The sequence below is a fragment of the Chiloscyllium plagiosum genome, unplaced genomic scaffold (assembly GCF_037043375.1).
Source record: "Chiloscyllium plagiosum isolate Xiang-an unplaced genomic scaffold, Cpla_swu_hap1 HiC_scaffold_10, whole genome shotgun sequence".
Classification (NCBI taxonomy): Eukaryota; Metazoa; Chordata; class Chondrichthyes; order Orectolobiformes; family Hemiscylliidae; genus Chiloscyllium; species Chiloscyllium plagiosum.
In genome coordinates, this window is record NW_028270148.1 from 3,738,899 (window position 1) to 3,751,728 (window position 12,830).

Below are 12,830 nucleotides of genomic sequence, written 5' to 3' on the forward strand. Positions count from 1 at the left end.
TACATCTCATTCACACCCCACTCAATCCTCTGTCATCTAAGGAAAACAACCCCAGTCTCTCCAATCTCTGTCCATCACTCCAGCCCAGGCAACGTCCTGGTAAATCTCCCTCTGCCCCCTCCCCAACGCTATCACATCGGTCCTACAATGTGGACTCCAAAAATGCACACTGTACTCTAACTGTGACCTAACCAACGTTTACACAGTTCCAGCATCATCTCCCTGCTCTTAAACTCTATGCCTCAAATGATTAAGGCAAGCAGCCAATATGCATGTTTAGCTACTTTATTGACCTGTCCTGATACCTTAAGGGACTGATGGATATGTTCACCAAAGACCCTCTGATCCTCAGTGTTTCCAGGGTCCTACTGTTGATTGTGTATTCACTGACCTTGCAAGGCCTCACATTTATCCAGATTTAATTACATTTGACACAGATCAGCCTGACTGATCAGCTGTCCATACCCTCCTGCAGTTTAAGTCTATCCTTCTCACTATATACTGTTCCATGGATTTAGTGGCATCAATCGACCACCCCCTTAAATTCCAGTCTAAGCAGTTTATATGGAAAACAAACAGCAAGGCTCCCAACCCTTTTTGCTGTGGGACCCCACTGGATACAGGTTTCTGACACAAAGAAGCTCTTTCACCATAGAACCATACAATACAGCAGAGGGCCATTCAGCCCACTGAGTCTGTACTGTCAAAGCTAGATGAAATCGACTCTTATCCCATGTTCCTGCACTAGATCCATAGCCTTGAATGTTATCCATTTCAGTTACACATCCAAGTAGTTTTTAAAGGTTTCCCACCAAAGCCCCCCTCATAGGCAATGCGTTCCAGATCTCTACTACCCTCTTGGGGAAAAGACTTTTCTTTAAATCCCCTCTAAAACGTCTGCCCTTCACCTGAACATTAAGCATCTTGTCATTGATCTTTCAACTAAGGGGAACAACTACTTTACATCCACCCTCTCCATGCCCCCCATAATCTTCTACCCCTCTGAAGGTCCCCTCTCAGCGTTCTCGGTTCTGAATAAAACAGCCTTAACTTATCCAACCTCTCTTCATCACTGAAATGTTCCATCCCAGGGACCATCCTGGTGAAGTTCCTCTGCACCCCCTCCAGTACAATCCCATCCTTCCTGTAGTGTGGGGACCAGAACTGCACACAGTCCTCCAGCTGGGGCCTGACCAATGTCCTGTCCAGCCCCAACATCACCACCCTGCTCTTACAGTCTGTGCCTCAACAGGTAAAGGCAAGTGTCCCATCTGCCTTCATAGTGACCATATTAACCACAGAGCCCAGTGGGCAATATTCTTCCAAATAAAACAAAAAACAACCATAGCTGGAAACTGGAAACAAAAACAAAATAATGCTGGAGAAACTCAGCGTGTCTGGCAGCATCTGTGTGGAGAGAAAGCAGAGTCACTGTTTTCAGTCTGGTGACTCTTCATCAGAGCAGATTGCAGTCAGGAAAGAGGTCATTATGCAGAAGGTGAGGTTGGGGGTGGAGGTAGGTTGTGGGGGGAGGTGCGTTACATGGGAGAGGGCAATTGATAGATGGGGACAGAACCCAGAGAGACAGAGAGAGAGAGAGACAGAGCTAGACAGAGAGAGAGAGAGAGACAGAGCTAGACAGAGAGAGAGAGAGAGAGACAGAGAGACAGAGAAAGAGAGAGAGGCAGACAGACAGAGACAGAGACAGAAACAGAGAAAGGGAGACAGAGAGACAGAGAGAGACAGAGATAGACAGAGAGAGCGAGAGAGAGAGACAGAGAGAGACAGAGAGAGACAGACAGAGACAAAGAAAGGGAGACAGAGAGAGACAGAGACAGAGCGAGAGAGACAGAGAGAGAGATATATATAGAGAGAGAGAGAGAGAGAGAACAATACAAAAGATGTAGGCAGTCGAGGGGATTATTGAGCGTAGGCCAAGACAGAAGAGAAGCTGAATAAATGATCATGAAAGTTGAGAAAACGAGAGAATGGGTGCTTGTGATAAAAAGCAACAGGACCGAGTCTGGGGGTGGGTAAGAAAATGGAAGGACAGGATCAAGCTCCAAACATATCGAACTTGATATTGAGTGCGGAGGGCTGCAGGGTCCCCGAGTGGAAGGTGAGGTGCTGTTCTTCCAGCTTGTGCTGAGCTTCACTGGAGCACTGCAGCCAGCCTGAGACAGAGATGTTGGCCGGGGAACAGGGTGGGGGGAGTTACAGTGACAGGGAACTGGAAGCTCAGGGTCTGTTTTGTGGACAGAACGTAGATGTTCTGTGAAGGGGTCACCCAGTCTACACTTTGCTCCCCCCAGTGTAGGGGAGACCACATTGTGAGCAGCGAGTGCAGTCGACTAGATTGTGGGAAGGGCGGCTTCATCTGTGCTGGTGCAGCCCATATTTGAAAGACACGAAATGAGCAACAAGGGACAAACAGAATTGCACATGGCGAGACGTCGAGCATTTCTTCCGCCGCCTTCGCCTCCGTGCCTACCTCTTCAACCAGGACTCCCGCCCACCCTCTGACGACCCCTTCTCCCACCTCCAACACACCCCATCCACCTGGACACCCCGTGCTGGCCTCCTACCTGCCCTCGATCCCTTCATAGCCAACTGCCGCCGCGACATTAACTGCCTCAACCTCTCCACCCCTCTCACCCACTCCAACCTCTCACCCTCGGAACGTGCAGCCCTCCACTTCCTCCGTTCCAACCCCAACTTCACTATCAAACCGGCAGACAAGGGAGGCGCAGTAGCAGTTTGGCGCACCGACCTTTACACCGCTGAGGCTAAACGCCAGCTCGCGGGCACCTCCTCCTACTGCCCCCTTGACCATGACCCCACCCCCCACCACCAAACCATCATCTCCCAGACTGTCCATAACCTCATCACCTCAGGGGATCTCCCATCCACCGCCTCCAACCTCATAGTCCCACAATCCCGCACTGCCCGTTTCTACCTCCTGCCCAAAATCCACAAACCTGACTGCCCCGGCCGACCCATTGTCTCAGCCTGCTCCTGCCCCACCGACCTCATCTCCGCATACCTCGACACGGTCCTGTCCCCCTTAGTCCAAGAACTCCCCACCTACGTTCGGGACACCACCCACGCCCTCCACCTCCTCCATGATTTTCGCTTCCCCGGCCCCCAACGCCTTAACTTCACCATGGACATCCAGTCCCTATACACTTCCATCTGCCATCACGAAGGATTCAAAGCCCTCCGCTTCTTCCTTCCCCACCGACCCAACCAGTACCCTCCCACTGACACCCTCCTTCGACTGACTGAACTGGTCCTCACTCTTAACAACTTCTCCTTCCAATCCTCCCACTTCCTCCAAAGGAGTAGCCATGGGCACCCGCATGGGCCCCAGCTATGCCTGCCTCTTCGTAGGATATGTGGAACAGTCCATCTTCCACAGCTACACTGGCACCACCCCCCCCACCTTTTCCTCTGCTACATCGATGACTGTATCGGCGCTACCTCATGCTCCCACGAGGAGGTTGAACAGTTCATCCACTTTACTAACACCTTCCACCCCGACCTCAAATTTACCCGGACTGTCTCAGACTCCTCCCTCTCCTTCCTAGACCTCTGCATTTCTATCTCGGGCGACTGACTCCCACAGCTACCTAGATTACACCTCCTCCCACCCTGCCCCCTGTAAAAACGCCATCCCATGTTCCAATTCCTTCGTCTTCGCCGCATCTGCTCCCAGGAGGACCAATTCCAATACCGTACAACCCAGATGGCCTCCTTCTTCAAAGACCGCAATTTCCCCTCAGACGTGGTTGATGATGCTCTCCACCGCATCTCCTCCACTTCCCGCTCCTCCGCCCTTGAGCCCCGCCCCTCCAACCGCCACCAGGACAGAACCCCACCACTGGTCCTCACCTACCACCCACCAACCTTCAGATACATCGTATCATCCTTCATCATTTCTGCCACCTCCAAACAGACCCCACCACCAAGGATATATTTCCCTCCCCTCCCCTATCAGCGTTCCGAAAAGGCCACTCCCTCTGTGACTCCCTTGTCAGGTCCACACCCCCCACCAACCCAACCTCCACTCCCGGCACCTTCCCCTGCAACCGCAAGAAATGCAAAACTTGCGCCCACACCTCCCCCCTGACTTCCCTCCAAGGCCCCAATGGGATCTTTCCATATCCGTCACAAATTCACCTGCACCTCCACACACATCATTTACTGCATCCGCTGCACCCAATGTGGCCTCCTATACATTGGGGAGACAGGCCGCCTCCTTGCGGAACGTTTCAGAGAACACCTCTGGGACACCCGCACCAACCAACCCAACCACCCCGTGGCTGAACACTTTAGCTCCCCAACCCACTCCGCCAAGGTCATGCAGGTCCTTGGCCTCCTCCATCGCCAGACCATGGCAACACGACGGCTGGAGGAAGAGCGCCTCATCTTCCGCCTAGGAACCCTCCAACCACAAGGGATGAATGCAGATTTCTCCAGTTTCCTCATTTCCCCTCCCCCCACCTCATCTCAGTCCCAACCCTCAGACTCAGCACCGCCTTCTTGACCTGTAATCTTCTTCCCGACCTCTCTGTACCCACCCCCTCTCCGGCCTATCACCCTCACCCTCACCTCCTTCCACTTATCGCATTCCCAATGCCCCTCCCCCAAGTCCCTCCTCCCTACCTTTTATCTTAGCCTGCTGGACACACTTTCCTCATTCCTGAAGAAGGGCTTATACCCGAAACGTCGATTCTCCTGCTCCTTGGATGCTGCCTGACCTGCTGTTTTTCCAGCAACACATTTTTCAACAAGGGATAAACAGAATTAAACACCTGCTTCAGCATTTAAATGAAATATAAGCGTACCATTAAACAGGGTTACTCCAAGGCCAAAGGAGGGTCCTGCACAGATAGCCACCTTAGACAGTTCACCAACAGGATGTCTAAGAATAGACACAATTGGGACAGAATGAGCACTGCAGATGCTAGAGATCAGAGGCGAGAGTATAGTGCTGGAAAAACTCTTCATCAGGAAATCTGATGAAGGGCTTATGCCCGAACTGTTGATTCTCCTGTTCCTTGGATGCTGCCAGACTTGCTGTGCTTTTCCAGCACCACACTCTTTGACTAAGAATAGACACAAGCTCATTAAATGACAACAAGTGATTGATTCCACCCTGATTAAGGAAAGTATATTGTCCCATTAGGTAAACAGCACCAGTTACAACAAGGGGTGTCAATCTCAGCCCATGACCAGCAACACATTTTTAAGCCATGAACCAGCCAGCCAAACTCGTTGTGCAGCTGTGAAAACAAGTTCTAAAGTTATTTTGTAGTAATTGGTTGTTTCTTTGAAGTTATTCACAATGAATGAATTGATCGCTGAGCTGGAAAGTTTGTTTTCAGATGTTTCGTCACCATACTAGGTAACATCATCAGTGAGCCTCCAGATGAAGCACTGGTGGTATGGCCTGCTTTCTATTTATGTGTTTATGTTTCCTTGGGTGGGTGATGTCATTTCCTGTAGTGATGTCATTTCCTGTGGTGACATAATTTCCTGTTCTTTTTCTCAGGAGGTGGGAGATGGGATCCAAGTCAATGTGTTTGTTGATAGAGTTCCCATTGGAATGTCATGCTTCTAGGAATTCATATGTGTTCTCTGTTAGGCTTGTCCTAAGGTGGCTGTGTTGTCCCAGTCAAAGTGGTGTCCTTCCTTATCTGTATGTAAGGATACTGGTGTGAGAGGGTCATGTCTTTTTGTGGCGAGTTGATGTTCATGTATCCTAGTGGCTAGTTTTCTGCCTGTTTGTCCAATGTAGTGTTTGTTACAGTTCTTGGACACTATTTTGTAAATGACATTAGTTTTGCTCGTTGTCTGTATGGGGTCTTTCAAGTTCATTAGCTGCTGTTTTAGTGTGGTGGTGAGTTTATGGGTTACCATGATGCCAAGGGGTCTGAGTAGTCTGGCAGTCATTTCCAAGATGTCTTTGATGTAGGGGAGACGAGCTAGGGTTTCTGGATGTGTTTCTGGATCCGTGGTGCTGGAAGAGCACAGCAATTCAGGCAGCATCCGAGGACAGGCAAAATCGACGTTTCGGGCAAAAGCCCTCATCATTCCTGATGAAGGGCTTTTGCCCGAAACGTCGATTTTGCCTGTCCTCGGATGCTGCCTGAATTGCTGTGCTCTTCCAGCACCACTGATCCAGAATCTGGTTTCCAGCATCTGCAGTCATTGTTTTTACCTTCTGGATGTGTTTGTCTGCTTGTTGGGGTTTTTTGCTGAGAAATCGGCGGACTGTGCTCATTGGGTACATATTTTGTTTTGAATACACGGTATAGGTGATTTTCCTCTGCTCTGTGTAGCTCCTCTGTGCTGCAGTGCGTGTTGGCTCATTGAAATAATGCAGCTTCATTGGTGGGTGTTGGGATGATTGCTGTAGTTCAGTATTTGGTCAGTATGTGTTGGTTTCCTGTAGACGCTGGTTTGAAGTTCCCTATTGGTTGTTCGCTTTGTGACATCTAGGAATGGCAGTTTGTTATTTTTTCCCTCCTCTTTAGTGAATTTTATGCCAGTGAGGGTATTATTGATGGTCATGAAGGTTTCCTCTAATTTGTTTTGTTTAGTGATGGCAAAGGTATCATCCACGTAGTGGACCCAAAGTTTGGGTTGAGTGGTTGGTAGAGCTGTTTGTTTGAGTCTCTGCACTACTGCCTCTGCTGAGACCCCTGATTTCGGAGATCCCATGGGTGGTCCATTGGTTTGTCTGTAGGTTTTGTTGTTGAAGGTGAAGTGGGTAAGGCATAGGTCCACTAGCTTGATGGTACTGTCCTTGTCAATGATGTTGGTGAGAAAAAGAGCAGGGAATGACATCACAAACCCAATGAAACCCAAATGCATAAATAGAAAGTGGACCCCATACCACCAGTACTTCATCTGGAGGCTCACTGATGATGTTACCTAGTGTGGTGATGAAACATCTGAAACCAAACCATCCAGCTCAGCGAGCAAACCTACATCCAGACAACTCCATACAACCCTGTCACGGTAGGCCCTGCAAGACGTGTCAGAGTGTGGACATGGATACCACCATTACGGGTGGGGACACCTCCCACCTTGTACATGGCAGGTACTCATGTGACTCAGCCAACGTTGTCTATCTTATATGATGCAGGCAAGGATGCCCAGAGGCATGGTACATTGGGGAAACCGAGCAAAGGCTACGACAATGGATGAATGGGCACCGCACAACAATCAACAGACAGGAGCATGCCCTCCCAGTTGGGGAACACTTCAGTGATCCAGGACATTCAGCCTCGGACCTTCGGGTAACCATCCTCCAAGGAAGACTTCGGGACAGGCAGCAGAGGAAAGTGGCTGAGCAGAGGCTGATAGCTAAATTCGGTACCCATAGGGAGAGCCTCAACCGGGACCTTGGGTTCATGTCACATTACAGGTGATCACCATTGCACTACACACACACAGATACTCCTACACACACACACACACACACACACGGACACACATACACACAGACATGCACACAGATACTGACACACACCCTTACAGACATACACACTCCCACAGGCATCCTCTCAGAAACTTAGACCACTCTACACTCATGCACACACATATACACTCTCTCTCACAGACACACACAACCACCCCACCCCAGACATGCACATACACCCCTACACTCACACAACCACCCCCTCACAGACTTAAGACACTCCACGCTCACTATACACACATATACACTCTCTCTCACACTCACAACCCCCAACCCAGACACACACACACAGACAGAAACAAAGACCCACATGCACACATATATTTTGTGGGGTGAATTTGTACTTGCAGAGTTACATTGTACTTTGCTCAAAAACTGCATGAATTTATGTAAAACTCCGTTATCTCACTTTTTAGATTAGAATCAATCTAAACATCGTGGCACAGACAGAGAACACAGGGGGCCAACACCTTCAACATATTGTCTCGCTATCACCATGAGCTAGAGGAGGGTGGGGGTGGGGAGAGAGTGGCATAGAGTACAATAGGTCAGTGGGGAAGGAGATGAAGGTGATAGGTCAGGGAGGAGAGGGTGGAGTGGATAGGTGGAAAAGGAGCTGGGCAGGTCGGACAAGTCCGGACAAGTCAGGGGATCGAGTTGCTGGAGGTTAGAAACTAGGATGAGGTGGGGGAAGGGGAAATGAGGAAGCTGTTGAAGTCCACGTTGATGCCCTGGGGTTGAAGTGTTCCGAGGCGGAAGATGAGGCGTTCTTCCTCCAGGCGTCTGGTGGTGAGGGAGCGGCGGTGGAGGAGGCCCAGCACCTCCATATCCTCGGCAGAGTGGGAGGGGGAGTTGAAATGTTGAGCCACAGGGCGATGTGGTTGATTGGTGAGGGTGTCTCGGAGATGTTCCCTAAAGCGCTCTGCTAGGAGGCGCCCAGTCTCCCTAATGTAGAGGAGATCGCATCGGGAGCAACGGATACAATAGATGATATTAGTGGATGTGCAGGTAAAACTTTGATGGATGTGGAAGGCTCCTTTAGGGCTTTGGATGGAGGTGAGGGAGGAGGTGTGGGCACAGGTTTTACAGTTCCTGCGGTGGCAGGGGAAAGTGCCAGGATGGGAGGGTGGGTCGTAGGGGGGCGTGGACCTGACCAGGAAGTCACGGAGGGAACGGTCTTTGCGGAAGGCGGAAAGGGGTGGGGAGGGAAATATATCCCTGGTGGTGGGGTCTGTTTGGAGGTGGCGGAAATGTCGGCGAATGATTTGGTTTATGTGAAGGTTGGTAGGGTGGAAGGTGAGCACCAGGGGCGTTCTGTCCTTGTTGCGGTTGGAGGGGTTGGGTCTGAGGGCGGAGGTGTGGGATGTGGATGAGATGCGTTGGAGGGCATCTTTAACCACGTGGGAAGGGAAATTGCGGTCTCTAAAGAAGGAGGCCATCTGGTGTGTTCTATGGTGGAACTGGTCCTCCTGGGAGCAGATACGGCGGAGGCGGAGGAATTGGGAATACGGGATGGCATTTTTGCAAGAGGTAGGGTGGGAAGAGGTGTAATCCAGGTAGCTGTGGGAGTCGGTGGGTTTGTAGAAAATGTCAGTGTCAAGTCGGTCGTCACTGATGGAGATGGAGAGGTCCAGGAAGGGGAGGGAGGTGTCAGAGATGGTCCAGGTAAATTTAAGGTCAGGGTGGAATGTGTTGGTGAAGTTGATGAATTGCTCAACCTCCTCGCGGGAGCACGAGGTGGCGCCAATGCAGTCATCAATGTAGCGGAGGAAGAGGTGGGGAGTGGTGCCGATGTAATTACGGAAGATCAACTGCTCTACGTAGCCAACAAAGAGACAGGCATAGCTGGGGCCCATACATGTGCCCATGGCTACCCCTTTGGTCTGGAGGAAGTGAGAGGATTCAAAGGAGAAATTGTTAAGGGTGAGGACCAGTTCGGCCAAACGAATGAGAGTGTCGGTGAAAGGGTACTGTTGGGAACGTCTGGAGAGGAAAAAACGGAGGGCTTGGAGGCCCTGGTCATGGCGGATGGAGGTGTAGAGGGATTGGATATCCATGGTGAAGATGAGGCGTTGGGGGCCGGGGAAACGGAAGTCTTGGAGGAGGTGGAGGGCGTGGGTGGTGTCTCGAACGTCTGTGGGGAGTTCCTGGACTAGGGGGGATAGGACAGTGTCGAGGTAGGTAGAGATGTGTTCAGTGGGGCAGGAGCATGCTGAGACAATGGGTCGGCCAGGGTGGTCAGGCTTGTGGATCTTGGGAAGGAGGTAGAACCGGGCAGTGCGGGGTTCCCGGACTATGAGGTTGGAAGCTGTGGGTGGGAGATCTCCTGAGGTGATGAGGTTCTGTATGGTCTGGGAGATGATGGTTTGGTGATGGGGGGTGGGGTCATGGTCAAGGGGGCGGTAGGAAGAGGTGTCCTCGAGTTGGCGTTTGGCTTCAGCGATGTAGAGGTCAGTGCGCCAGACTACCCACTGCGCCCCCTTTGTCCGCTAGCTTGATGGTGAGGTCAGGATTGGAGCAGAGGGATTGGAGGACTGCGCGTTGTGAGGGTGAGAGGTTGGAGTGGGGGAGGGGGGTCGACAGGTTGAGGCGGTTAATGTCCCGGCGGCAGTTGGAAATGAAGAGGTCAAGGGCAGGTAATAGGCCAGCGCGGGGTGTCCAGGTGGATGCAGTGTGTTGGAGGTGGGCGAAGGGGTCCTCGGAAGGTGGGCCGGAGTCCTGATTGTGAAAGTAAGCTCGGAGGCGGAGGCGACGGAAGAAGTGTTCGATGTCACGGCGTGTATTAAATTCATTGATGCGTGGACGGAGGGGGATGAAGGTGAGTCCTTTGCTGAGGACTGATCGTTCGTCCTCAGTGAGGGGGAGGTCTGGGGGGATAGTGAAAACTCGGCAGGGCTGGGAGCTGGGATCTGGTGTGGGTGTAGAGCTGGGAGTGGGGTCGGAGCCAGTACCTGGAGTGGGTGTGATGGTGGGGGTAATGGGGATAGAGTCATGAGCAGGGGTAGTGTTCCCCTCGGGGTTCTGGGGGGTGGGGATAGTGACAGTGGGGTCTGTGGGGGGCGTGTCAGCAGAATGCAGGTGAGTGGTGCTGGTGGGGGCGGAAGTGGTGGCAGACACGGCAGTAGGGGTGGCGGAAGTCACGGAGCGTGTGGCATCGGCGATGATGTGAGGGGCGGAAGTGGCTGTGGGAGTGGCCATGATGGGGGCAGAAGTGACATCATCAATCAGCGTGGGGGTGGTAGCTGCATCAGCCGAATGGCTAATGGTGTTCCCAAGGCCAGGGGAATCTTCTGGAATGTTCGAGGAGTGCTGGTCACAGATAGCCATCCTAGACAGTTCAACAACAGGATGTCTAAGAATAGACACAATTGGGACAGAATGAGCACTGCAGATGCTAGAGATCAGAGGCGAGAGTGTAGTGCTGGAAAAACTCTTCATCAGGAAATCTGATGAAGGGCTTATGCCCGAACTGTTGATTCTCCTGTTCCTTGGATGCTGCCAGACTTGCTGTGCTTTTCCACAGTCTTTGACTAAGAATAGATACAAGCTCATTAAATGACAACAAGTGATTGATTCCACCCTGATTAAGGAAAGTATATTGTCCCATTAGGTAAACAGCACCAGTTACAACAAGGGGTGTCAATCTCAGCCCATGACCAGCAACACATTTTTAAGCCATGAACCAGCCAGCCAAACTCGTTGTGCAGCTGTGAAAACAAGTTCTAAAGTTATTTTGTAGTAATTGGTTGTTTCTTTGAAGTTATTCACAATGAATGAATTGATCGCTGAGCTGGAAAGTTTGTTTTCAGATGTTTCGTCACCACACTAGGTAACATCATCAGTGAGCCTCCGGATGAAGCACTGGTGGTTTGGCCTGCTTTCTATTTATGTGTTTATGTTTCCTTGGGTGGGTGATGTCATTTCCTGTAGTGATGTCATTTCCTGTGGTGACATAATTTCCTGTTCTTTTTCTCAGGAGGTGGGAGATGGGATCCAAGTCAATGTGTTTGCTGATAGAGTTCCCATTGGAATGTCATGCTTCTAGAAATTCTCATGTGTTCTCTGTTAGGCTTGTCCTAAGGTGGCTGTGTTGTCCCAGTCAAAGTGGTGTCCTTCCTTATCTGTATGTAAGGATACTGGTGTGAGAGGGTCATGTCTTTTTGTGGCGAGTTGATGTTCATGTATCCTGGTGGCTAATTTTCTGCCTGTTTGTCCAATGTAGTGTCTGTTACAGTTCTTGCAAGGTATTTTGTAAATGACATTAGTATTGCTCGTTGTCCGTATGGGGTCTTTCAAGTTCATTAGCTGCTGTTTTAGTGTGTTGGTGGTTTGTGGGTTACCATGATGCCAAGGGGTCTGAGTGGTCTGGCAGTCATTTCCGAGATGTCTTTGATGTAGAGAGAGTGGCTAGGGTTTCTGGATGTGTTCTGTCTGTGTGTTTGGGTTTGTTGCTGAGATATCTGCGGACTGTGTTCATTGGGTACCCATTTTGTTTTGAATACACGGTATAGGTGATTTTCCTCTGCTCTGTGTAGCTCCTCTGTGCTGCAGTGTGTGTTGGCTCATTGAAATAATGCAGCTTCATTTGTGGGTGTTGGGATGATTGCGTCTGTAGTTCAGTATTTGGTCTGTATGTATTGGTTTCCTGTAGACGCTGGTTTGAAGTTCCCTATTGGTTGTTCGCTTTGTGACATCTAGGAATGGCTGTTTGTTATTTTTTCCCTTCTCTTTAGTGAATTTTATGCCAGTGAGGGTATTATTGATGGTCATGAAGGTTTCCTCTAATTTGTTTTGTTTAGTGATGGCAAAGGTATCATTCACGTAGTGGACCCAAAGTTTGGGTTGAGTGGTTGGCAGAGCTGTTTGTTTGAGTCTCTGCACTACTGCCTCTGCTAAGACCCCTGATTTCGGAGATCCCATGGGTGGTCCATTGGTTTGTCTGTAGGTTTTGTTGTTGAAGGTGAAGTGGGTAAGGCATAGGTCCACTAGCTTGATGGTACTGTCCTTGTCAATGATGTTGGTGAGAAAAAGAGCAGGAAATGACATCACAAACCCAAGGAAACCCAAATGCATAAATAGAAAGTGGACATACCACCAGTACTTCATCTGGAGGCTCACCGATGATGTTACCTAGTGTGGTGACGAAACATCTGAAACCAAACCATCCAGATCAGCGAGCAAACCTACATCCAGACAACTCCATGCAACCCTGTCACGGTAGACGCTGCAAGACGTGTCAGAGTGTGGACATGGATACCACCATTACGGGTGGGGATACCTCCCACCTTGTACATGGCAGGTACTCATGTGACTCAGCCAACGTTGTCTATTTTATACGTTG